The sequence below is a fragment of the Myodes glareolus genome, chromosome 3 (genome assembly GCF_982192425.1).
Source record: "Myodes glareolus chromosome 3, mMyoGla1.1, whole genome shotgun sequence".
Lineage (NCBI taxonomy): Eukaryota > Metazoa > Chordata > Mammalia > Rodentia > Cricetidae > Myodes > Myodes glareolus.
Window position 1 is genome coordinate 114,407,102 of NC_142028.1, and position 26,744 is coordinate 114,433,845.

Genomic DNA, 26,744 nt, shown 5'->3' on the forward strand with positions numbered 1-26,744 from the left:
AAATGGTTGGAGGGATTCTGAGCATTTTCCAGTCTCCAATATTTCCAGTAAATACTCAGAGCAAATGCTTCAAGGACTCTTATATGCCTGGTCTTCCATGTGTATTTACTGTGGTGCATCTGACAAAAACACAAGAACAATGTGTCTTTCTGAGACTGATAATCACGTGCTCTAAGCTAACGGCGAAATTTCTATTCTAATATGAACTCGGGAAGGGCTAGTTCATAGTTATGAGCTATTTATGCTTTGCCTATATGAGTTCAGCTGAGATGTTTTCTAGATCTTCCTTCAGTGATAAAATACTCTGCTTATAACCCTAAACACATCCTTAGGAAAGGAAGAAACTGTGTGAAAACACAGCCTTGGTTACTGCCAAATCACGTCTTGTCTATGGATGGTACCCAATGATGCAAACAAGAATGAAGGTGAAGAAAGAAAAGAAGAGAAATGTTCATCTCAGGGTAAACGTGTCTCATCAAGGGAAAAGCAAAGACTTGTGAACACGTGCCATGGTTGCAGTGAAAGTCCAGGCAGCCCATGTCCGTGAGAAGTGGTGCTGCTTGAGTCCCTTAGCAGAACTTTCTCAAGTGCCTGTGGAGAAAGAAGAAGAAAGTAGCTGCCTGAGAAGACACTGACAATAACAGATAGAATAGGTAGAATCCTACATCTCAGCAATGTCATGACAATCCCCAAAGGATGAATCCACAGACCACTTTCAGGAACCTGGAAAGATTGTGCAATGTAGTAAAAGCAAAAAAAAAAAACAAAAACAAAAACAAAAACAAAAACAAAACAAAACAACAAAAAAAACCCAAAAAAAACCCAACAAAGCACAGAAGCTACAACCTGAGATGAGGCGGAGCTGGAGTCATCCACTCTTCCCGTCTCTTTCTAGCTCAATATGTCCGTAGATAGAGATTTTTTTTTTTTTTGCTTTCTAGGCATTTCTCACTGCCCCCTCGCTATGGGTATCTTTTCAGAGTTGTGCCCAGATGTACAGAATATTACCTGAGGCCAGAGAGCAGTCATTGTATCTCCCTTCATCACCACTTCCGCTCCACACCTGCCTGCTTCATCTACTTTAGACTTCTCAAATGAAGTTCCTTCTGTTTTCGAGCTGCTGGGCATGAAGAGTTCAAAGGCAGGCTGGCGCCAGGGCTGAGAACTGCGTCAGCAGGGACACAGCAGTTTGCACTATGGAAAGCAACTGCAGCTTTGAGATGCTGCAGCTATTTGCATTCCTTGTTTAAAAAGATCACTTTCAGTACGTGCTGATGGCAGAAGCGGATGCAGGCATCATTTGCCGGGCTTTGCTGGGTGGTGGCAGCTGGAGACTTTCTCTTCTCCTCTCCTACAACCCACAGCCCCCCCTGCAAAACAGGAGGTAAAAATGCCATTGTCCTTAAAATAAAACTTGACTGTGTAGCTACATATTGTAAGACTCTTTTTTTAATTGAGGGGAAAAAAAAAACTTTTGTGGACAAAATAATACAGGAATTCAAACAAAAACTGAACAAACATGAAAAATTAGTGTTTCTCATTAATGACTAAATGACTATAAATAAAGCTCAGTCTTCAGATACATCAAATAGTCACATTGTCCTAGAGGGAAAAAAACGTGCCCCTTTCATCTTGACATTCTACCCAGCTTTCTCCATTCCTGTATGAGACATATTTCATTTCTTCAGCAGCCCCTAAAATGAGTTCTTTTCCTTTGGGCATTTCTTTAATTGTCCACTACCTATTTGGGACTATAATTTTGTCCTCACCAAAAGTTTATCTGCACCTATTTTTCAAAAACGTATTCGTGCATGATGAATATGTTACAGGATTGATTGTTTCATGTAATTAACAGATGCTAATACTTCTGATTGAACTCATACTCCCATTTATACACTCATTAAATAATATGAGTTGATAGCCTACCAAGTATCAAAAACCTTCTAAGTATTAAGAATACAAACATTGAGGACCTGACAAGATAACTCAGCAGATAATATTTGTCACCAAGGTGGACGATCTGCATTCAATTTTCTGAACTCACATAGTACAAGAATAAAATTGATTTCGAAACACTATCCTCTGACATCCTTGTATGCTCTCTGGCATGCACGCATGATCACACTCAAAAACAAACAAACAAATAAATAAACATAATAATTTTTTAAAACATAAATATTGATAAGGTCTTTATTCAAGGCCTTGCATTTAAGCATGGGCAGTAGACAAAAAAATGACTATAAATTATAATTTATAATATGCAGAAAGCATGAAAGATTCCTTTTTATAGCCTTCTAAATATTGCTGACTGAATAAACCAAGGTTGTGCTATTAACAACAGAAAAGCCCTGGAGAGCAGCTGTGGATAAAAACTGGTTGAAAAATGAAACAATAGTGACATACGGATTTGGAGAGCACCATGACTCCCAACAGTCCAGGTCCATTATTCTTTCTGGTCTAGCCCTGAATCTGCCTTGATTGGCTGTTTCCTCTATGCATGGTATCCTTTATACATTAAGGACAATCCTAGAGTGGCAGCCAGAAGGAGAACAAAAAGCATTCAGGATTGGAGCCAGAAGACTTGGTATGCACAGAAAAGATAATAGTATTAATCTGTCAGTGATGCATACCGATTGAGGATTCAGATATTAAGTGTGCAGGAAACAATAAATCGTCTGATGCTCTTCGGGGGACGTTTACGATATAGGTGTACTTGACAGCAAATGAGAAAAGACAAGCATCTGCAGGGAAGCCTCAGCATAGTGCATGAGAGGCAAAGGCACCAAGGTCATGGAACATCTGTGGAATCTCATGTTTCCTTGCTGAGGACTGTGTTTCTGCAGGTTACATGTTAATGCTGAATAATAAAATTCCATACACATTCTTCTTGCTCCTCTCAAAACATTTCCTCCTTTTAGCTGATTTTCTCTCTTATTTTTTTTCTTTCTTAGGCTCCATGATCCCACAATGTCTTTCTCTATTTTTCTTCTCATTTCCATGACTGATCAATTTATCTTTGTAGATCATTCTCCTCTAACCATTAAATGTCGGTTTTCTCCCTGCTTCAACAAACCGTCACTTGACGCAACTCAGCACTCAGTTCTACCAGTGCCTCTGCAGATCTCTCTTAGGGGCTTTATCATTTCCACCCCCTCAATCCACGACCATTTCTACAAAGACTTAAAGCATGTTCAGGTTGGGGGATTACACCACCACATGAGACACAGCCATTGACCAGCTCTCGACGTCATTCATCCCACTGAGGGGCACGTCATCTCCAGAACTGTGCCACTGCGGTATATTCCAGAACTGACATCTCTCTAACCGGGTTCTCCCATCAAATTCTACCATGGCTTTTCTCATGTCCTCAGTTCATAGTATCAAGATATCTGATTTCTTTCTCCATGCTCTTTACCCAGGTTAATTGTTCTGAAAATGTTCTTTGACAACATTTCTGTAATAGTAGCAATCTAAGATAAGGCTTTTGAAAGGAGAGCAGCCAGGCACACAAAAAAAAGTAGATTTTGCAGTTCTATCTCATTCTAATGCCTCCTGTCTCATAAAGCCTTTTTCACCTAACTTGTGCTCCATGGAGTTTTCCATATTTCTATCTTTGTGTGTTACCTAACTAGTCATCATTTTATAGTATTATCACTTTTTATTTTTTAATCATTTTTTTCTTTTTCTTTTTTAAAAAAGAAAACTAACTTTTCATTTTACATACAAATCCGAGTTCCCACTCCCTCCCCTCCTCGCTTCCTCTCCACCTTACCCTCCACCCCACCTTCCATCCACTTCTCAGAGAGATTAACACACATTGCTTTGGGGAAGGTTCAAGCCCTACCTAGTATATCTAGGCCGAGTGAGGTATCCATCCAAAGACAATGGGTTCCCAAAAAGTCAGTACAAGCAGTAGGGATAAATCCTGGTGCCACTGCCAGTGGCTTTGCAGTCTGCCCCAGCCATATAACTATGACTCACAGGATCTAGTTTGGTCCTATGCTTGTTTCTTCGCTATTCGGCTGGAATTGGTGAACTCCCATTAGCTCAGGTAAACTGTTTCAGAGGCTACACCCATCATGGTCTTGATCTCTTTGCTCATATTCTCACTCCTCCCACTCTTCAGCTGGACTTTGGGAGCTCAGCCCAGTGCTCTTCTGTGGATCTCTGGATCTGCTTCCATCAGTTGCTAGATGAAGATTCTATGGTAATATTTAAGATAGTCATCAGTCTGACTACAGGGAAAGGGCAGTTCAGGCACCCTTTTCTATACTGTTTAGCGTCTTAGCTGGGGTCATCCTTGTGGATTCCTGGGAACTTCTCTAGTGCCAGGTTTCTTGCTAACCCCATAATGGCTCCCTCCATCAAAATATCTTTTTCCTTACTGTCCTCTCTTCCTCAATTTCAACTATTCCCTTCCCTCAAGTTCTCCTCTGCATCCCCTTCTTCCTTCCTTTTCCCCTTCAGCCTTTCCTTCTCCATCTACCCCCATGCTCCCAATTTTATCAGGAGATCTTTTCTATTTCTCTTTTTCAGGTGAATCTATGTATGTTTTTCTTAGAGTTAACTTTGCTACTTATTTTCTCTAGGGTCATGCTTGCTATCCTTTGCTTACAGATAGTATCCACTTATAAGTGAGTACATACCTAGTTCATCTTTCTAGGTCTGAGTTACCTCACTCAGGACGGTTTCTTCTAGTTCCATCCATTTGCATGCAAATTTCAAGATGCCCTTGTTTTTTAACACTGAGTAGTACTCCATTGTGTATATGTGCCACATTTTCTTTGTCCATTCTTCTGTTGAGGGGCATCTAGGTTGTTTCCAGGTTCTGGCAGTTACAAATAATGCTGCTATGAACACAGTTGAACAAATATCCTTACAGTATGATTGAGCATCCTTTGGGTATATTATCACTTTTTAAAAACACACATTAACTAATTATAATCTACTTACAGTAATTCAAAAGCTCAGTGTTGACAAATAATTACTGTGGTGGTTTGCATTGCTTAGCTTACCTGACAAGATCTAGACTCACCTAACCACAGCCTCCCATCATTCTCCTGAGGGATCATTTAGATTATGTTAACCAAAGTGGGAAAACCCATCGTAACCACAGGTGGCAGGCACCATGCCCTGGGATGGGATCTGCATGAAAAGGAGAAAGTAAGTGTGCACTCACACTTGTCTGCCTCCACTGTCTGATTGGAGATGCAATGTACCCAGCTGCCTCAACTGCTGATGCTGTGAATTCTCCACCATACTGGGCTGGACTTGGAACTATGAACCAAATAATGTTTCTTCTTTAAGTTGCTTTTGTCAGAATATTTTCTCATAGAGTGGAGAAAGTCACTAATACAGATATGTGAAGAAAGTCATAAATATAAGTCTTGGATGCCTCTGGGCATGTCTTTAAACAAGACAAATTGCAGAAAGCAATTCAACACTAATATTAAATTTCACTTCATATGTCCTAAATATTTTGTTATATTTATAATTGTATAATATATAATAAATCATGCTAATGAAATATCACACTTTTTCCTATTAGTCTTTAAAATTACACATCTAAATTAACAACAGCCATACACAAATACATGTATAAGCAAATTTGAAAAATTATAATTGTTTCCTGAAGTTCTCTTAGAAAAAGATACATGAAATACTAGAAATACAAGGGCTATCCACATTAAAATACGGTCAAGATAAGAAGGTATAATTCTTGTCCTGAGTTACATTTATATACGGAAGAATGTGAATGTTAATATCTACAATACAGCAACTATAACCAGATTTTAGAGAACATCCTTGATTAAAGTGCAGCAAATATTGCCTAATGACTTTAACCATATAAAAGACTGTTCAGAAACACATTATGAAGATCTAATAAAGGAATATGTTAGAAAAAGTGATTAGCTAAGGGGTCGCCAGTATCAGTTTGTGATAGAGTTCCGTACAGTGACTCCATATGCAAAAGCTGTGACAGGCACTGTGCCATCAAAGTTTAAAGTCAGGGTGGGTTCCATGTTTATACATACAAGGAGTCTATGATTCAATTTTGCACAGTGAATTACAGACTAAAGAAATGTGTCCTGGCATGAAGGATAAAGAAATTGAATGGTCCTGTATTTCCTCCATCACAGGGGATCTGTGTATGAGTTACTTCCAGCTTGCACAAGACAGAAAGAACACATAGACTAAATGGAGTTGGCTTGAAGGGCATGTCTCAACCAAATATTATGAGACCATATTTTAAGACTAACGAAGTAGATCCAGCTGAACAGTGTCAAAGATCAAATATTATTTAGAACACCCGAACTTTAACATCACCAAAACTTGCTCTTTTCAATTCGGACCCATTTCTTCTCTATTTTAACCCATATCACTTCCATTGCTTCTAATCAAATTCACCCTCCACTCCTCCAAGATCCACACCCCCACCCCTTCTAAATTCCTGTCCCCTTTCATAGCTCACTTATTCCAATTTGTGTTGTCCAGATACTCGTGGGTGTAGGATCATCTAGTACAGCATGTTCAGCCTATCTGGAGTCATTTCTTAAAAAACAAAAACAAAAACAAAACCTGATTCACCTTCTATTCCCCCTCTCCCAAACCATCATGTGCCTGTCGGTCCTCAGTTAGGGATGGGGCCTCATGAGCCCCTGGCCCCTCATTGCTGACATGTTGAGAAGCTTTTGTGAACAGATCTTATGCACGCAGACAGAGTTACCATTTCATGGGTGCTGCAGTTCTGTCGTATGCAGAAGACATTGTTTCACTTCAGTCCTTTCCAACCCCAATATCTTACAGTTCTTTCATCCCCTTTTCTCTGGCAGTCCCCGAGCCTTGGGGCAGAGTGATGAAAGATGTTGCACTCACTTATGGCTGAGCACTCTTAAGACAGGTATTCTCTCCACTTTGATCTGTTGTGGGTGTTTGCGTTTACCGCTGTCCACTACACAAAGAAACTTCTCTCGTGAGGTCTGAGAACGGCACTCATCTACAGATATAGAGACACAGAGAAGTTAGAGGGCAGATTTATGCCATCCCCATATGGGAGAATAACAGTAGTACACTCAACCCTGGGGCCTATGAGCTCCCACTCTATGACAGATTGCTAGCACTAGGCATGTGTTTTCTCCTGTAGAGTGGACCGTGGTGCTTGAAGAGGCCGTGACACAGCAAACGGCACAAAATCCAGCATTGAAGAATACAATTGGTTAGAAATACCACACTAATGATTAAAATTATATCAGTATCTTTCTGTTGATATGATTGATGCTATCATCCAAAACTTACAATGATAATAAACTAGTATATAGTAAATTATAAAAGTAAATTTAAATGTCTCTTAAATTTAATCGTTTTTTTAAACGCATGAATGACTGCAAATAAAATTGAAGAAGCTCTCTAATATTTCCATCCTTTCTGGGGGGCAGGGGCCACCGGCGTTTTACATGGAGCAGCTACTGTCAAATCCTGTGTCAAACCTGAAAACCGTGTTTTAAAGCTGCTTATTCTTCCAATAATGAAGGGTATTGCTAATCTAAACACAAGAAAAGGTTTATGTGGGGAAACACGCTCTAACCTGGGCGATAGGCAACTCTGGGAACAAGATGCAGCGGAACCATGTCAGAACTGGTGACAGATGCTAGGCAGGAACGCTGAGGTACAGTAAGAAAGAGCACTTCCAAGAGCGCCAGGTACAGAAGGTGCCAGGGACAGTGGTGGAGAGCCGAGAGTCCAGCCAAAGCGAAAGGCACACCTTGGACAGGAAATAGGCATCAAGCAGGCGAGAATAAAAAAACAAATCAAGAGCCATCATCAAATTTGGCTTCAATGATGAAAACATTGCTACAGGTAGCAATGAATACAGCAATGCAAAAACTGCACAAGAGCCAGAAACTGGACTTAATGAGAAACTTACTATATAAGGCCATGGCAACAAGGCCCTGTCCTGAACTGATGAATCATTGGTATGCTGGAACTTTGTTGACCCCTTCTCCTTCTGGTCCCAGTTGCTTTGCTATTTTTCTGTGGACCGCAACTCTGCTAACACAACGCCTTATATAATCTAAAAACTGCCTGTGCCTCCTCTTCCTCCCTCTTACACCTGACTATTCTGGTTCACTATCTCCAACCATCCTGACCATATTTGTGTTCTCCAAACAGCAAAGTTTTCCCCTGTATCAAGTTTATATTTGTATACCCTTTCTAGAAGTTTCAACCACTCCCTCTGGCAAGACTGTCATCTCTCACTGCACATGATTCACCCTTTAGTAGCACCCTCTTGGCTACCAACTGCACTCTCTTATCATCTTCATGGCACTTAGCTATATTTGAAACTTTCCATCAACTCATCTCTCTCTTTGGCTGCTTACTGTCATCTATCTCTATTATCTGTCTCTTGTCCTTGTTGCTTAATGCTTATGCTGCACATTATCAAGTAATCTTTAGCAAGAAGAAAACTATTTTTCTTCAAACTGAAATTCCTAGTGTCTACAAAAGAACCCATGGTATATGCTCAAATGTAAATATTGAACAAATGAAATTTTAATCAATATTAAGTGCTAAACATCCATCGTAATTTTCTAAATTTATAGTTGTTCTGAAAGATGGATATTACCTTCTTTTCACATGTGTCCTATTATAAAATAAACTGAGAAACTACTTGCTTATCATGGTGTGGCTAATAATATATTTGCAAAGCTCCTTTCTAGCATATAATATTCTGTATCAACTTCCAAAGCATTACAATGTCAGATGAGATAACAAACAGATTGTAATCCACAGTAGCAAGGTATAAATTTTTGTTTTAACTGCTTGTCTTGGTAGGTTACACTTCAGCTGCTGACATCCTTCCTGGTTCTATATGTTCTTGATGCTCTGGACTTTGTCAAGGAAAGAGTATGTCCATTGTCAGAGTCTTAGGACTACACATGGAAGTGCATATCAACACATGAGCTCACTTGAGACTGCACTAGTGACAGGCTGTTGACTTCAGCAGAGTCACACTCTGTGAAATGATGTCATTAGATCATTATCATAAGAAGCACTTCCGCAAAGGCAGTAACTTTAGCTATACCAGCAAGGCCTCTCCTAACAGGATCTTGATAGATATATAGAGAGAAAGATAGATAGGAAAAAGTAATTATATACTGTATAAAATATGTTGATATAAACAATGTAATGATTGATAGATAAAATGCAGATTTGACTCAAATTTCAAAGAAGATAGGCTAAGAAAAATAATTACAAATTTTGCTTAAATTCCTTCATCTCCTCAGCCTCACTTCTGTCCCAAGAAAAACTAAGAAAGCGTTTAACTTTCTCTTGGGTTTCAGCATGAATCTTGTCCAAACTTCATGATTATAGTTAATATTGCTAACCTATAAAAAACTATCACAAGTAAAATCAGAAAAACTGTGTTTGGAAGATGACTAAGAAGAGCAAAAACTATGACACACATTTCAGAAGCTCCAAATTATACAAGTGAAAGTACAAGAAGCAATAGTTAATCTAACAAGCAATTTTGTCAAATTATCAAAAATTAAAAATCAAAACAATAAAATCAATTATTGTCTGCTGCCTTGGATAGTCAACATGTTTGTGTATTGTTAGTAGACTTGTTATGTGTTATAATTCTATGGAGTAGAATTTAACAATATATTATATTTTCTATAGTTTAATATGCAGGTTTGTCAGTTCAGCAATTCATCCTAAGCATTTAACCTTGGATTCTTGAAAACATGCAAACTTAGGACACATATCACAGATAATAAAGAAGCAACAAGGGCTATTTTGATTGGGCTAACTAATTATGCTTTGTCCATAAAATTAAACTTTGAAGTGACCATGCAATATCTAACAATATTTGAGAAGGGTGACAATAGAAAAATTCTTTATCGTTTGGAAATAGTCATGGGCTTGACTGTAACAGTAAGAACCTCATAGCATTACTGATTATATAGAGTACATACTAATCCATAGAAATGAGACTGAGTGTCCATATACTACCCCATTTCATAGATCAAGAATCAAAGTTTAATAAGCAAATATAATTTCTCAGTTCCAGCGATGGTAACAGTCAATGAATGTTAATAAAACCAAGATTCCCAAGGATTTTTTTGAAATTGAGAAATTTCTTGAAAAAATACCAAACCATCCACAAAACCTAATTTCCTTTATCCTAATAAGCTGTGGATTAAGGGTTGCATACTCTGTTTATATCATTGATGTCTATCAGTATGTAAGAGCGGTGAATTTGGGATCATCACAATACAAATGAGAGAGCTATCATCAGCAAATCATATCACAGTTTGTTTGTCTCTAATTCAGAAAGTATAACCATGTTCTATAAACTGTGATGACTTCTTTGAAAATTTTATCGAATCTATTTCATTTGACTAGTATTTGTGTAAAAGATTGTGTATCAAGGTCTATTTTTCTCACCTTGCTACATTCGAAGACGCCAAAGGGCATAAACATAGTTAAAATCAGCTTCTGCCTAATACAAAAAATTCTTTGAACCTTCTGACTGTGTGAGAGATTGAAGAAATGGGGCCAGTCAAATAGTTGAGTCAGGTAGCATGCTAACCCTGGGTTCTTCCGTTGTTCCATTCAATAACCTACGGTACATTTCTATGGTACCCTTTCTAGAAACGCTTACCCAACTTAACATTTCCATTGTCTCACAGACATTTTAAAATGTCCAGAATTGAAATCTCCTCAGATCCTATTATATCCTAAGTCTGCAGTGTCTCAGGAAAAATGGAGCTCAAGTCCAGAAGCCTAACTACCGCTCTAGTTTCTTATTCTGCTTCCTTCACACCCAACATCTCAGCCAGCCCCTTCTCTGCACTTACGATCAGAATCTTAGCCAGGATCAGTCTCTACAGCCAGTGTGGCAGTCCTTACCTGCCTACAGAATGCCACCTCCCATACTAGACCTGATAACAGTCTTCTTGACACAACTAGATTTTTTTCTTCCTTTTTTGCTTTCTTTCTCTCTGTCTTTATTCCTTCCTTTCTTTATTTTTTATTTTTATTTATTATTTATCATGTTTTATTTATTTTAAAAACCAACTACAGTTTCCCCTCCTCTTTTCCTCCTGTTCCCTCCCCCTGCCTTCATTCTACCCCCCCACCTATCAACTCCTCGTCTGCCTCCATTTAGAAGGGGTCAGGTCTCCCACGGAAATCAACAAAGCATGGCATATCAAGTTGAAGCAGAACCATGCTCCTTCCCTCTTCATCAACGCTGAATAAGGTGTCCCACCATAGGAAATAGCTTCCAAAGAGTCAGTTCATGCCTCAGGGACAGGTCCAGGAAACCAGCATGACCAAGCCATCTGCATCTGGGTGACATTTCTGTGACTCTGCATTTCTTTTCTTTTTAAGATACAGTCTTACTATTTAAGCCAGCCTGGCTTGTACTCCTGACCCTCAGCTCAGCTTTCTGAGTGTTGGGATTATAGATGTATGAAAACGTGCCCAGCTACAGATGTTCTTCTGAAACAAAAATTGCAGCTAATTTCATCAAAGATTTGGTTTTGTAAAATACACTAACTGACATACTTCTACTTCTTTATTTAGAGTGTTAAAATATAAACAATATTCTATAAGCTACAAACTATTATATGCATGAATGTACCTATTAGGTCCCACAGTAGCAAACAAATGTCCACATCAGCTGCAGAAGCTCAGCGATGAGCCTTTGAGTGTGTCCCTCTTCCTTGGCTACATTTTCACTTATTTTTGTTGTCACATTTAAATTAATTGGTTTAAGCTAAGAATTTGGCTAAATTAAATTCTTTGGTTAAACCAAAATGTGCAGACATAGAGTTTAGGAGGTGGTTCAGGTGGTACTGTGTCCTGAACACATGCCCCAGTACCATGTAAACCAGGCCCGGTAAAAAATATCTTCTATCCCAGCACTCAATATTTGAAAGCAGGATAATCAGAAAAAAAAAACATCATCTTCAACTATATCCCAAATTCAAGGCCATGCTGGAATAGGAGATAATATGTTCACAATGTTTTTCTAAAGAACAGAAATAGATTAATATCTCCACTTCTGTAAGTACTCAAAGCCCAAAATAATTTCTTCATTTTTACTAAATAAAAAGCCACAGTGAACGACTATAACGAAAAATAATTGGGAAAATCAGAAAAATGATTGGGCCGTTTGTAAAGTGGCTTCTAGGTTATAAAAGTAAACTCCTGAAACACTAATACTTTCATTGATTTGTAGTTTTCTCAATTTTAATGGAAATTATATTTTTTTAATTTAAAAATATTTATCTATGTGTATTTATATGTGTGCACATTTATGCATATCACATGTGTGTGGAAGTTAGAGGACCATTCTGTCCTTGTACCATGTGGGTCCCAAGGATCAAATTCATGTTTTCAGACTTGGTGAGAAGAGCACCTTACTGACTAAGACATTTTACCAGCCTTTAAACTCTTACTAAGAATTTTCTTCAACTCAGTTTTGAAGTTGAAATCCCTCTCTTTTAACATTACCTCCATTATTAGGGAGATTCTGTCTTTTTAGAAAACGGGTAGTGTTGCTCAAAACACATCAGTGAACATTTTCTGTCTTCACTAACAACAATAATAATACCAACAATAATAATAATTTTAATCTCAACCAAAGTTTAGAATAAAGAAAATATTCCTTTTCATGAAAATATTTCAAATTTTTTCCAATACAAATGTTTATTTAATAATAATGATTTTGTGTCATTTATTTCTTAGCGTATATAATTTATAATGCCAAGTACACAGAACATTTTTTCATAGTGTATATAATTTATAATGCCAAGTACACAGAACACTTTTGAACTGTATTCCTCTTCCAAGAATAGTCAGAACAAGTTTCGCTTCTTTTTGCTTAAAAAGGAATGTTTTAGATTGCTTTTTAGAACAGTAAGTGTGAAAGAAAATGCCATAATACAACAAATCTTGCTTCTCCATAGATTTTGACATTTTCTGCTAGCCAGGCGCGATAAACACGCGTCACCTAAATGAGCAGTTTTTAATAGCATCGTTTTCACGTTTTAATTGTTGTCACATTTCTTCTTTGTTTAGGAAGAAGTCTGGTGAGCACCCGGGGATCTAAATAGCAAGTAAGATTTAAAATGTCCAGGTTTGGGCTCAGCTTTCAAGCTCCTTTTGTTTTAGTATTTAACTGTGTCTATTCGTTAGAGTGGGTTATGGCTTCATTTCAAAGGTGTTAGCAGTTTAATTATATAGTTTGAGAAATAAAAGTGAACTTTCAATAATTGGAGACTATTTGAAATCTTAAATATACATGAGTCTTTTTTAATGCAATAGATGGATATAAAGAAATTACAGACAGAAATTTCTGGTTGTAGTGTATTAGTCACAAGAGGGAAATGAACTCATAAGATTTTGTAAGATATTTTTTTTTAACCAGATAGAGACTGTTGTAACTGTTCCACTCCGACTTCTCAGCGGGTTTAGTAAAAACTGTTCCATGTGCTAATACAGCTGTTAGCACAGAGTCTAGACATATCTCCTGTCTTACATCAGAATGAGCTATGTTGGAATGATGATAGAAGCATTGGCTAATGAAGGGAACAGAGAAGGCATAGCAAACAGAAAGGAAGCTCTCCAGTAAGAAGAGAGCTGAAAACAACAGGAGGAAGAAATGGGCCAGTGTTCAAGCCGAGGGAGGAACCAAGGAAACAAATAGGTAACCCACTCCTCACTGTGTATATGGGCAACAAAGGAATAAAACCAGAATGAACTAACAGTAGAGAACAGAAATTGGAGACAGGATATACAACAGATTGCACTTAAAAGAGAAAAGAAAGAAAATAGAATTTGTTTTAAAGAGAGTAGAAGGAGAAAGTCCTTTTTATGTTTTGCTTTTTCACTTACTTGACAATTTACTTCGTTGAAACTCTAACATGGGATCTTTTGCAAGAAGAAGCACAGAACAGATTTATATACTTTTTTTGAGGAAAAGATTATACTTAACATGTAATTATTTGATGTTTTGGGGAACCTCGGCTTATGGACAGTTCGAGCCGTGTTTAAATGAGGGAGCCAGTTCTTGAGTTATTTCTGACTTCTCTTGTGTAATTGTTTCTGCACTCAGGAAGTCACTGACTTCTCCCAAAGTTAAAACCATGTGTCTCAAAGTGAGGCAAGTAAATAAAATATAACTCTTGTTTATAGAAAGCATATTTTAAGCCATTCAAATTTACAGTCAGAATGGCTCAAATCATTTTGTATTTAGTGATAAAAAGCCCTAGAATTCCACTGTAGTTTTGTTGCAATCGCTATGTATTGGCAAAGGAAAGGTCAACGGTGGTGATGATCTCAACTGATAGCTACAGATATGCCACAGAAAGTATAGAAATGAGTTTTTCTATTCTAAAGAACAAAACGTAAGTATTCATCAGTGTAACTTCCCTTTGTATTGGGATAAAGGTACAAATAAGGGAAGCATTCCTATACAGAAGCATTTGGTGCATGTGACAAGGTTTATGCTTGTTGTTGATCAAGGTTGTGTAACTGTAGTGTGTACTCTTATAAAAATTGTACTAGCGGTCAACAGGTATTAGGCAATATTTGGTTATTTATGAATCATGCATATCCACTGTAAGTCCACTACTTTCCATAATCATCATATATCATGACCATGAACCCTTCCGCTGGGGCAGTAAAAATGTACCCAACGACTCTCAATCAAAAAAGACTAAAAATCCCCAAACTTCCATTAAAAGCCACCTTCCCCAGGGCCTCAACGTTTGCACATTAGAAACAGGTGTGGAGTCACATCCTTACAGGTTTGCTATGGAATTTTAGCGGCTACAACTCTGAAGTGTATCACTAGACTATTACTAGAAGATAAGTTAAGGAGGCCAGCATTTCAGCTCCCTTCATGCACCTGCCCCAATGATCAGCAGCCGTAAAACCGACCTTACCAGAATTTGTGTAAGTGTTTGTACTTGTGATTCAGTTTTGCCATTTTCAAAAAGTTATTTTGGGGGTTAACCCATAATGCAAAAATCTTTAGTCATCACCCTCATGGAGCTATGTCTGGAGTACAGGAAAATGTTTTCAGGCTCATAATAACCTCCACCTGCTAAACCTCAAGCTTCTCCAGTGGAATGAAAGGAGAGCTCTCTCTCTCTCCACCCTTTAGCAACACTAGCCTAGGTGTTTTATTTACAGTGTCTCATATGAGCCTCAGAGAGATCATGTGATGAATAACTGATGGTCTGCTTTTAGATGAGTCTCAGAAAATCTAAGAAACATAACTGGCACAAAAGGGAAATGAAGCTGACACTGGACTTCATCTCTGGGATATTACAAACATGCCATACTATCTCCCTTAGAGAAACATGGTATCTTCAGGGCAAACAATTAGATGAAACTTTTAACATGGCACGGAGAAAATAACATGGATGAGACAAATTTGAAGGGACATCAGTAGTCATTGCTACCTCCCATAAGGATGAGGACTGAGAAGGAACCCAGTGCAGTGCAGTATCTCGGGGATTGTGTGGCTGCAACCCCTGAAGGAGGTAATAATAAATGATTAAAAGAAAATCCGACAATTCTCTGAGCCTTGGCCAGTTAATAGAGGCATTCCTCAAATCTTCCTGCACATGCCAGTGAGACCCAAATCCTCTGATTTCTTGTGCTAGTTTAGCAACCAGAAGCTTCGGCTTCTGTATTTCCTCCTCATCTTCATAACCAAAAAGCAAAGATGTTTTCTGTGTGCATCTGCTTCTTGCTGGTGGAGTGAAGTCTCTGCTTCCCCACAGCTTGTCTAAGTATACTTCTTCCTTAGGAGTGAGGGTATCCATTCTGAGCATCCATTAGAGGCTAATTTCTTCAAATTTTCTAGATTAAAAAAAAATGTTTCTTAAAAACAATTTAGAGAGATTCTTGCAGGACTACCTGCTTGACTTTAAAAGCAATTGTTTCTGATTCACTTTATTAAAATACGCATGCTTAGCGTTTTCATTAGACAGATTGAGCCTGAACTGTTAGAATGCTGCATAGTGATCAATAAATGATTATTTCTACTGTGTTCATACACATATATGCTCCCACAAATGTATTGGCTGGCAGTGCTGTGCCATCTGCATTATTTCTCATCTGCGTATCTGAACACAGTTATGAGTTGTTATTGTTGCATCAGTAGCAAGAGGGGGGAATGTGTTTAAAATACACTTTCACTGTGCCAGATCTGCAAGGCCATCTTCTCCTTCCTAGGATTGTCTCAGGTGTAAACACAACAGTTGATAGAAACAACACAATGTTAGGTTGATCTCTGTGCAGCTATCCTGTTATTAACGTAGGTAAACATACTCATTTCCTCTTTGGAACATTCCTGTTAAAGAACTTCTATAAGGATATGAAACATTCCTTTATATTGTGATCTAATCATTTTGTGTACTCACATGTATATCCTTTATACTTTTGTAACACTCAATTCAAAGGCCAAAAGTTGCCATTGGTTCTTTTGTGGGGATTCCTAAAATATGAATGCTGTTATTAAAGAATACTGGTGTTTTACACAGAAGGAACAATCTGACCTACAGAAGGAGCAATCTGACTTACGCAAGGGGAGCATGTTTTCATCACTATTATGAGAATTTAACATGATCTTGGGGTCAGATAAAAGTTTTATTTTATAAATATTGATTTTACTCATTAAACAATGTAAAAAATGCTTTCAGAAAGAAATAGCTATAGGCCAAACCATTTTTTTATTTTTCATTTCCACCACTTTGAGTCACTGTTTTAACTTTATAGAGAGCCTATGGTTTGCTTGTATAATAAAAATGAGTTTTTTGTATATAGCTACAACTGATGATGAAGGCATCGAGGTTGCAAAGGCTCAGACACCAAGAGCTAAAGCATGATGACACCCTCCATGATGTTACTGAAGCTGCTTAGAGATACCACACGATTAATGGTACTTAAACACCTTAACCTGGGCATCAACATGATGCCCATGAGACTATTACGTGGAAATGCCTAAAGAAGTTGTATTTCAGTGGCAGAACCAATGGTGACAATGACCTCTCCTTGACACCACTATGCAAAAAAAAAAAATGTGGTCATTTTCTCATGGCTGCTATAGTTAAGTACACTCCACAGTTCATGTTCCTTGTCTGTCTGGATCTGGGTAGAATGAAGTGTCTACACACATGGCAACCACAAAGGTGTACTAAATCTATACTTTTTAGAACCACAAGTTTTATATCTGGAAGAAAGTTGGTATCAAAAAGGACAGTTTCCTAAAGTGAATCAACTGATCTTGGGTGTACTTACAATGCACTGGGGAAATGAAATGGAGGTTTCTTGCTCTGTGGAGAGAAACAAGCATTTAACATGACCTGTTATCAGAAGAGGCAGCAAGTGAGGACTCTTCCATATTTGAGGCTATTATTAGGTCTGCCTTGTGAGTGATCACTCTGCTGCTATCACCAATGATCAATGATGAGACCCACCAATGTCAGTGCCACACTATGGGAATTTCTATGGCACATTTATTTTCCCTGTTCCCAAGATTAATTCTACTGTTGGTGGCCCATACATTAATTATTGCTACAGAAGCTCTGTCTAGTGCGTCTGAGTTTAGCTGCTTTTTGTTGCTGAAACATGAACTCCTGAAGCCTCCAATATCAGGGGAAGCAGGAGCATAAGAACTGCCAAGAATTCTCAAACACCCCTGCTCAGCTTTAAAGAAAGGTGTACTTTATTCAACGCAACCCTTATTAAACTCCAGTTCTTTCTGCCGCTGTTAGTATAACTGTGGTGTTTTTCTGTTTCCTTAAAAAAAAATTCAGATACTCTGAGCTTTGCTGAAATCATCCAAAACAGCACCAAGAGTCTGCTAAAAATTCAGTGTAGATATTCAGGGATATAGGCTAGTGGACAGTGCACATAGCCATGACACAGATTTCCTTTTAGGGTTGTTGAGTTTGTGGCATTGTGGAATGCAATTGTAAGAATACATACCCAATCATGGCAGAGAAAACAATTCCTTATCCTGGAAAGCAGACTGACAAAGCATGCACACACCATGGAATGTGATGAAGGGTCACAAAAATCACAAAAAAGAAGGAGAGTTCTTAAGTCTCCTTTACAGTCTGTTTTGTTCTCTGAGTGTTCTTAACATAGGCAGAGCTGCCCTTGTCTGTGTGAAAGAAAATATCTTACTTAATTGTTTCTTGTCTTGGCCACTTGTATTAGAAATCATTTATCCTGGTTTCCTTAAGTATGTGGATTTTAGAAAACGTCTCATGGAACTCAGTCCCATGCTCTTAAGCTATGTCAGTTTTCTCTACAATATATCAAGTTACACAAACTTAATAGCTAATAAAATAGGTATTTATCTTTTTTCACCTTTGGAACCATATTTTTTTAATTTATTCTTCTCTCATATATTACTTTCTGACCACAGTTTCCCTCCCTCCACTCTTCAAGCCCCTCCCCTTTCCAACGTCCTCTCTTCCCATAGATCCACTCTTCTTCCATTTCCCTTATTACAAATAAAGAACAGGCTTCCCAAGGATATTAACATCACAGCATGACAAGTTGCAATAAGACTAGGCAATACCTTAAAATTGAGGCCAGATGACATAACCCAATATGAGGAAAAGGGTCCCAAGAGCAGGTCAAAGAGTCAGAGACAACCCCCACTCCCACTGTTAGGAGTTCCACAAAAACATCAAGCTATGCAACCAACACATATATACAGAGGACATAGCTCAGACCCACGTAGGCTCCCTGATTGTCACTTTAGTCTCTGACAGCCACTATGTGTCCTGCTCGGTTGATTCTATGGGCTGTAATTTTGTGGTGTCCTTAAGCCCTCTGGCTCCTACTATTCTCCCTTTATAATCAGTATCTATTAGGGCTTAGTTTTTGTCTGCATGTTTGCCTGGTGATGGATGCATTGCTTTGCCCACTCAACTTACCAGATTGCCTTTTCTTTGGAAAGTCAGGCTGAAAGCATTGGCTCCTTGTTGACAATTGTCCCCAGCTCCTCTCAAATCAAGGCACTGTCTGAAATTCTCTGCCCTATTCTTCTCCCAGCATAGCACCTTGGTGTGAAAAGACAATAAGGGCAAATAATATGCAGTGACTAAAATTTTTATTTCCAATGTCATAGTAAGTATTTTTAATGCAATTATAAATTCTCATTTAAATTTGGGATTTCAGGACTGCCTTCAATCTGTCTGTAGGCTGTGGGGTTGTTACTGGAACACACCTACAGCCCCTCCTTTTGTGAGAGCTTGAGTCTTCAGCGATAGAATGATAGTGCCATATTCTTGACTGCACTGGCATTGGAAAGCATGTGAACCCATTTTCTCTCTGAGTGCATTCTGAATCTTAGGATTCTGAATAATACAGTTTGCTAGTAATAAACACCTCATAATGTGTGATATTGTTTGGCTTGTATCACCCACAGAGCTGATTATATAGTATATAATTATATGCTGTGGTTATTATGTGTTTTACAATCTCTTTATTCATAGGTCTCTTTTCTCAAATAACCACTTAATTGTATAATATTTAAATCAAAAGCTGCAGGCTTCCTAACCTTTCAGGATGTGAGACTAATAGGCGAATTATAAGCCATTCCCCAAGGAGCTGTGTGTTGAGATTTATGGAGCTGTATAGAAAAGCAGAAGCTATGTCAGATGAGCCCTGAAAAACTACCCACCTTGTAGCCACCAGGGTCATCCTAGAATAGACATTAATTCTAATGGCCCCTTAAGTCCATAGTTGTCATATTATATTGAAAAGAAGCAATATATAAGGTAATCAGAATATGCACATCCCCCTCCAACAATTTGTAGCTAACATAATCTAAGCTATGAGCACATTATATGTGAACTGAAAAGCCCCGAATTTTTTTCTGCCAAAAAAAAAAAAGAAAAACCAAACTAAACTGTAGCAATTTTTCAATAATTGTATTAATTCCTGTTAGCTTCTCTGGAGGCTGCATCTATTTTGTAATATAGGTTTGATTTTTATTAATCCAATGAGGCAAACAGATTTCTATTACTATAACAAATATCTGAACTAATGAACCAAAGGAAAAAAGGTCTACTTTGGCTCAAAGTTTACAGGATTTCATTCTGTAAAAAGTTGGTCTTGATGCTTTCCTACTTGAAGAAGGCATTAGGTCATTAGCAAGAGCCTTTGACAAAGAAAGTTATTCCTTTGGTAGCATTTCAAAGCTGCTCACATCCTTAGTTATCAGAGAAATGCAAATCAAAACAACTCTGAGATACCATCTTATATCTGTCATAATGGCCATGATCAAAAACACTGATGACAGCTTATGCTGGAGAGGATGTGGAGTAAGGAGAAAACTTCCTGGTATGAGTACAAACTTGTATAAATGCTTTAGAAATCAATATGACAGTTTCTCAGAAAATTTGGAATCAGTCCACCTCAAGACCCAGCAATACCTCTTTTAGGCATATACTCAAAGGACAGTCAATCATACACAAGGACATTTGCTCAACTATATATATATATATATATATATATATATATATATATATATGTATATAGCAGCATTATATGTAATGGCCAGAACTTGGAAATAATCTAGATGTTCCTCGACAGAAGGATGAATAAGGAAAATGTGCTACATTAGCACAATGGAATACTACTTGGCATTAAAAAAAATGATATCTTGAAATTTTCGTGCAAATTCATGGGAATAGAAAAAAAACATACTAAGTGAGGCAACCCAGACCCAAAAAGACAAATACAATATGTACTCACCCATATGAGGATATTAGATATAAAACTAAGTATAGTCATAAAGCCTACAGTCCACATCCCCAGAGACCCTAAACAACAAAGAGGACTCTAAGAGAGACATACATGTTTCCACTTAGAAGGATAAAAAGACGAGATCTTCTGAGTAATTGGGAGCATGGAAGGCAGGGGCAGAAGGGAGTAAACAAGAAAAATGGGAAAAATGTATACCTCAGTAAAAACAATAAAAAGATAAGAAATTATAAGAAGTTGCTCAACTCATAGCATCTAGTACATACAGAATAAGGGAAGAGCAAGAAAGAGATGAACATATGGATCCCCTATCCTCTGCAAGGGCACACACACAAGTTGTCAGAAGAGTCTGAGTAGGCTCCACCTCTTAAAGGTTCAGTCTACTCCCCATTAGTACAACAGAGTATAAACAAACCTTATTACATGGCTGCAGGTGGGGGGTGGGCCGCAAGCTACTGTAGATGAGTCAAACAGTTTCTTCTGATAAGTTGAGCAAGTATTTACAATGAGCTGGGCATGATTAAAGGAGAGCAACCTGCTTTTCTGTGGCTTGAAGAGACACTGGATTATCAGAACTAGGGAAGGACCTGTAAGGGGACCATCAGACCAAAATCTGACCCCACAATCACCCAGAATGGAGTTCAACAAAGGTTTATTTAACTAGAGATAAACTCACCAAAAGAGTAGCAATCCATAGTCCTCTGCACTGAGAACTGGAATCAAATCCAGTAGCCAAGAAATTCCCACCTGTTCTCCATCTGCATTTATAGTACATGAGACCACACCCAAAGTATACTGGTATCTTAAAGGCTATAGGCTGAAGGAGTTTTCACAGCGCCTCCCCCTTTTGTCTAAATAAGAGAGTACTAAGTCTAATACAAAACTATATACAATAAAACAAATATCAAGTATTACCAAGGGAAAAGAAGAGGCAAAAAACATACATAAAAATTAAAATTACAACCAGCATAAACAACATCAAACAAAAAACATATGCTAAATGTTTCAACAGCTATCCTATCCTAAAGAATTAAGTCTTACATTGAAAATGGCTTGGCTGAGGCATGAGAGGAAAGTAACTATGACTACTTGGTCTGGAACCACATCAAAGACATGGGAAGAGAAATAACACTCTTGAACAGAGAGGAAGTGCAATAAAGCAACTTTCAAAAGGTGCAAGAAATGAGAGAGACAACCAGCTACCTGGGTAATCGTCCAAAGTCTCATTTGCAACACTGGGGCAACCAACTTTGGCTAAGGCCTAGAGTATGTGACAGACCATTTTCAGTGGCAGGAAAATTTGAAAAACCATCTTACCCTGTCTTGACAAGATTTGGCAGACTTTTTGATTGAACCTGTTTGTTCAATCTGAACACTGCATTTTGTCAGTGATCTAGGCAGGGGCAGTTCTTTGCCCAAAGACCAGTTTTGCAAGAAGAAATCAAGCTCCAAGTGGAGTGTCTTCAGTACCCAACATTCTCTTGGAAATAGATTCATGCTGCCAGGTGCAATTGTGTCTCACATCAACAGAATTCTAAGTTATTTAAATGCCATATTCTACAGTTTTTTGAAGTGTTAGAAGATTACCAATCTATGTGGAATGCAATTTTTAAGCATCTAAAGAACCTGATTACTCTAACTTTAAGTATGACAAACATGGATGACTATTATTAACTTATAATTATTCATATTTATATAGCTTAAAGGCTAAGACTTCATATTAAAAAATTAAATAATCTTTAAGCAAATATGCAGCAAATGAGGACAATGACCTTAAAATGTAAACAATATATACAATATTGTATATATATAGAATATACAATATTCTAACTCTTGATCCGAGGTAGAAATGTATAGGGCAATATGATAAAAATATCCTGAAATTGCATCAGTATACAAAATATCTTAAGCAGAGGTAGAAACATGCATGCATACAATATGACAAAATAACTTTGCATAGGAGCATATTCAATATAGCAAATATAATTTGGATTTATATAAATATACAAGAATCTATGACAATGAAAATTGTCTATAAATAATAGTTCATAAGTGATTTCACTACTACTCACTACTATTATTAGTGTGAGTAAACTCACACTAATCTACCTATTACCTCATCCTATTCATTTCTCCATCCCCTTATTTTTTCAAAAGAGATCCCTGAGACTTCTTCATTTCCATCCCCAACCCTATACCACTTATAACCAACCACTAATAGATGTCCCTAACCCTGAAGACAAACTTTGCTGGGAGAGGGGACAACGTTTTCTAGAATTACTTCCAGCTGTCATGGGGGTGATGAAATTGGGTGCCAATTTGTTGGCATACAAAGAATTCCACAATCAGCCAGAATGGAATTCAACAAAGGTTTATTTATCTGGAGATAAACTCACAGAAATAGTAGTGATCCGCAGTTTTCTGCATGCTCTGGGAACTGGAACTGAATCCAGCAGCCAAGAGTACCGCACATGCCTTTCAACTGCATTTATAGTACATGAGACCATGCCCAAAATGGGCTGGTATCTTAAAGGCTATTGACTGAAGGAGTTCCCACAGCACCCACATATTCTGATCATTAAAGAAATGGAGAGGTGGAGAAATGATGGTCCACACTTAGGATTTTCTGCTCTTCCAGAGGACCAGAGTTCAGTTCTTAGTATCCATGTTGAAAGGTTCACATCCATCTGTGACTCCAGCTCCAAGGGATCCAACACCCTTTCTGGATTTCACAGGCATATGTGAAATACATTCACACAGACATGTGCGTAAAAATAAAAATAGCTCTTTAAAAAAGGACAAGAGAAATAAGTCACAGAACTCTTTTTTTCCCCCTTCTAATGTTAAGCTATAAGTAGATCCCATTGCCTGAACCATACAGAAGCACAAAGTAAAATGTCCTCATTGGCAAATTCCATAAAGTTGAACTCACCAGACATAGAGCAGTGGGAGGAAAAGAGAAAATAGATCAGGAAGGGAGATATGTCCATATACTCTGTATAATTCTGCCCCATTTCTATCAGAATTGAACTTCCATCCATAGCCTACTTTCTATTTCCTGAGCTGGGTACTTCCCTTTCTACCTAGGGAATACTGAGAAAGTCTTCTGTCGCTTTCTTACGATGTTTTAAAAGCTACATCAGTCATCTACACCATTTAGTTAGGTTTTCTTCTCTTTTCAGAATCATGAATCTCCTAGGAAGCAATGCTGAAACCTTTATCATTCTTTCAGCTACTTGCAGTGATTAAAAGGAATCCATATTCATGTTAATACAGACAGACTAAGTTAAAGCTCTTTTTGTATCTCTAAGTCCCCTTTAAGGGAAGGTTTAAGGCCATAAAAGAGCAAATTTACCCAAGGCCTCACAGCATCAGACCCAGGTCAACCTAAAACCTCAGAACTCCTTAAGTGAGCTAGTTCAAAACTGCAAAGAGTTTCCAAACATTGTTATAATGCAAGTTTAGGCTAACATTTTTTTCACTCTGCAATTATAGTCTTATGTGACCACAGTAACAAAAATAAGAAAACAAAATGAACCACAGTCATGACTTTTTTTCTAGATTTTGGCTAGGAAATTAAACTTAGCTAATGCTGAGAAATATACCAATTCACTCCATCCACTCTCAGACTCCAAAAGCAAAAAATTCAGTTATTTCACTTGCTTGACATATGGATACAAGACAAAGTACTTAGAATGAGAACAGCTACTTACAACTCTTTGGATTATGCTTACATTGCCTAATACCTCTCCATATTAATATATAGCTACTAGACCACTGAACCACATTCCAAAAAGAAACCAGAAGTATAAAATTTTAAAGAAATTAAGCCAAAAATCAGGAATCTCAAAATAAATAAGTGCCACAAAGGTCTCAATGAGTGAAAACAATGAATGCAGATTCCTTTGAACAAGAGTCACATAGGCACGAGAACAAAGGCTAAGATGAAGTGCTCTACCTTGGAGAAACTTACCTGTGTTTGAGAAAACACCAATGTGTAATGATACTTAGAAATGGGTATCTCATTATCTAAAGACCCCTCATCAGAGTCTCAATCAGCAGGCATCGTCATCACACACATTGACACAAGATTTTTCACTGAAGCTTCCTACAGCACCAATGGTCAAGGGAGACCAGATGTCTGAGAAGCTTACATAAGTAAACCAAACAAACAAGATATTAATGAGGCCCTGTTCAAGTCTATAGAGGTCACAGCAACAAGCTTAATTTTATGTGTTTGTGTTTGTATATATACATGTATATGTATTTATGTATATATGAGGTTATACATACATATATATATATATGAATGTATACATGGTACTTTAGTATAACTTGTTAATTCAGTAGAGTACAGTATTATTCTATTTTATAAAATATTTATTTTGACTACAAGAGTAAAAAGTGCCCTACTACATATATGCCTCACCTATACTGGTATATAACTAATTCTTAGTGAATGTGAATCAAAAGTTCAGTGTTTAGTTTTAGTCCTTAGAAAAGCTTCCTCACATTTACAGCCTTAAATTATGCATTAATTGCATCTCTAGAGTGCGCAATTGCTCATAGTTTTAAACTGTGAGGAACAGTGAGTAACTTTTCAATACAATTTGTGTGTACAAATTAGATAATACAGCTCAAGAAGATTTAGCTACCATTTCTAAGTTATACACACATGCACACACTTATGCTCATGCATGTACAGACTCGACCCTAAAATGACCAGAAACAGACATCTGTGTAGGTACTGGAGGTCAATGAGTACATTTCAGAAAGTACATTGTGTCATGCATTAGTATGAATCTTTGTTACTTTTCCCTATAGTGATTTTACAGATCAGGGTCAGGTTAGAAATAAGATCTGCTAAGTCAGGGATTTGCTGCTTAAACTCTAATCTGGGGCTTCACATAAACTGATGTGAATGTAGGTTTTCTCATATGTAAAGAAACAGTGGCCCACTCCAAGAGAATAGGAGGGAAATTCTAGAACTATTTCAAATTCTAAGTTTTGGGGTTTTGTTAAATAATAGTAGATTTAAAAGAAACAATTCAGATGATAATTTTTAAAGTATTAGATTTATGTAATGAAAATAGGATGTCTTCAAAAATGGAACATTCTTAATCCCAGCACTCAGGAGGCAGAGGCAGGTGAATCTCTGTGATTCAGCCTGTTCCACAAGAGCTAGTTCTAGGACAGGCTCCAAAGCTACAGAGAAACCCTGTCTCGAAAAAACCAAAAAAAAAAAAAATGGAACATTCAGAGAAAAACAACATGTAGAAAATAGAAAACCTAAATAGACGATGATAGACAATGTTTATAAATGCCTTCTAGAGAACAGAATGAAAATAAAGGACAATAGTATAAAAATATTTAATGAGAAAATCAATTCAAGATATTGGATATATGACTAAAATGACTTTCAAAAATTATAGCACAGAAAATTTAAGAACAAAAGTGAAGAACAGGCAATGAAAGAAAACTTCTAGAACTTTCTTAAGAAGTTTCTGAGTTTCTTGAGAAGTACTAGCCAATGACAACTTAATAGGAATTTTTTCTAACACCTACTTGAAATACGTTAGGAAAACATCACAAGATAGCCAAGCTAAGCATTCTAAACCAAAAGTGCACAGGCAATGAAAGGGGCAGTGAGGACCATCAGTCTTTTCCTACTGAATAAAAATAGAAATGATGGCCAGGAAGTGATGGCACAAAACTTTGATACCACACTCTGGAGACAGACACAGGCAGATCTCTGTGAGTCACAGACCAGCTTGATCTACATAAAGAGTTCTAGGACACAGGGCTACACAGAAAAAGCTCTTTTGAAAAACCAAGAAAGAAAGAAAGAAAGAAAGAAAGAAAGAAAGAAAGAAAGAAAGAAAGAAAGAAAGAAAGAAAGGAAGAAAGAAAGAAGAAAGAAAGAAAGACATCTT

At 37.5% G+C, this 26,744-nt stretch overlaps 1 protein-coding gene across 19 annotated transcripts in view; it reads left to right on the plus strand.

Moving 5' to 3' along the window:
• Ptprd (protein tyrosine phosphatase receptor type D) overlaps window positions 1-26,744 on the plus strand; it is a 1,378,451-nt gene that overhangs the window by 742,596 nt on the left and 609,111 nt on the right. For all 19 annotated transcript variants that reach the window (XM_085686142.2, XM_087904910.1, XM_087904905.1 and 16 more), the window contains exon 5: window positions 13,093-13,130. The gene's annotated coding sequence lies outside the window, so the exon portion shown is untranslated. The remainder of the gene's footprint in view (window positions 1-13,092; window positions 13,131-26,744) is intronic.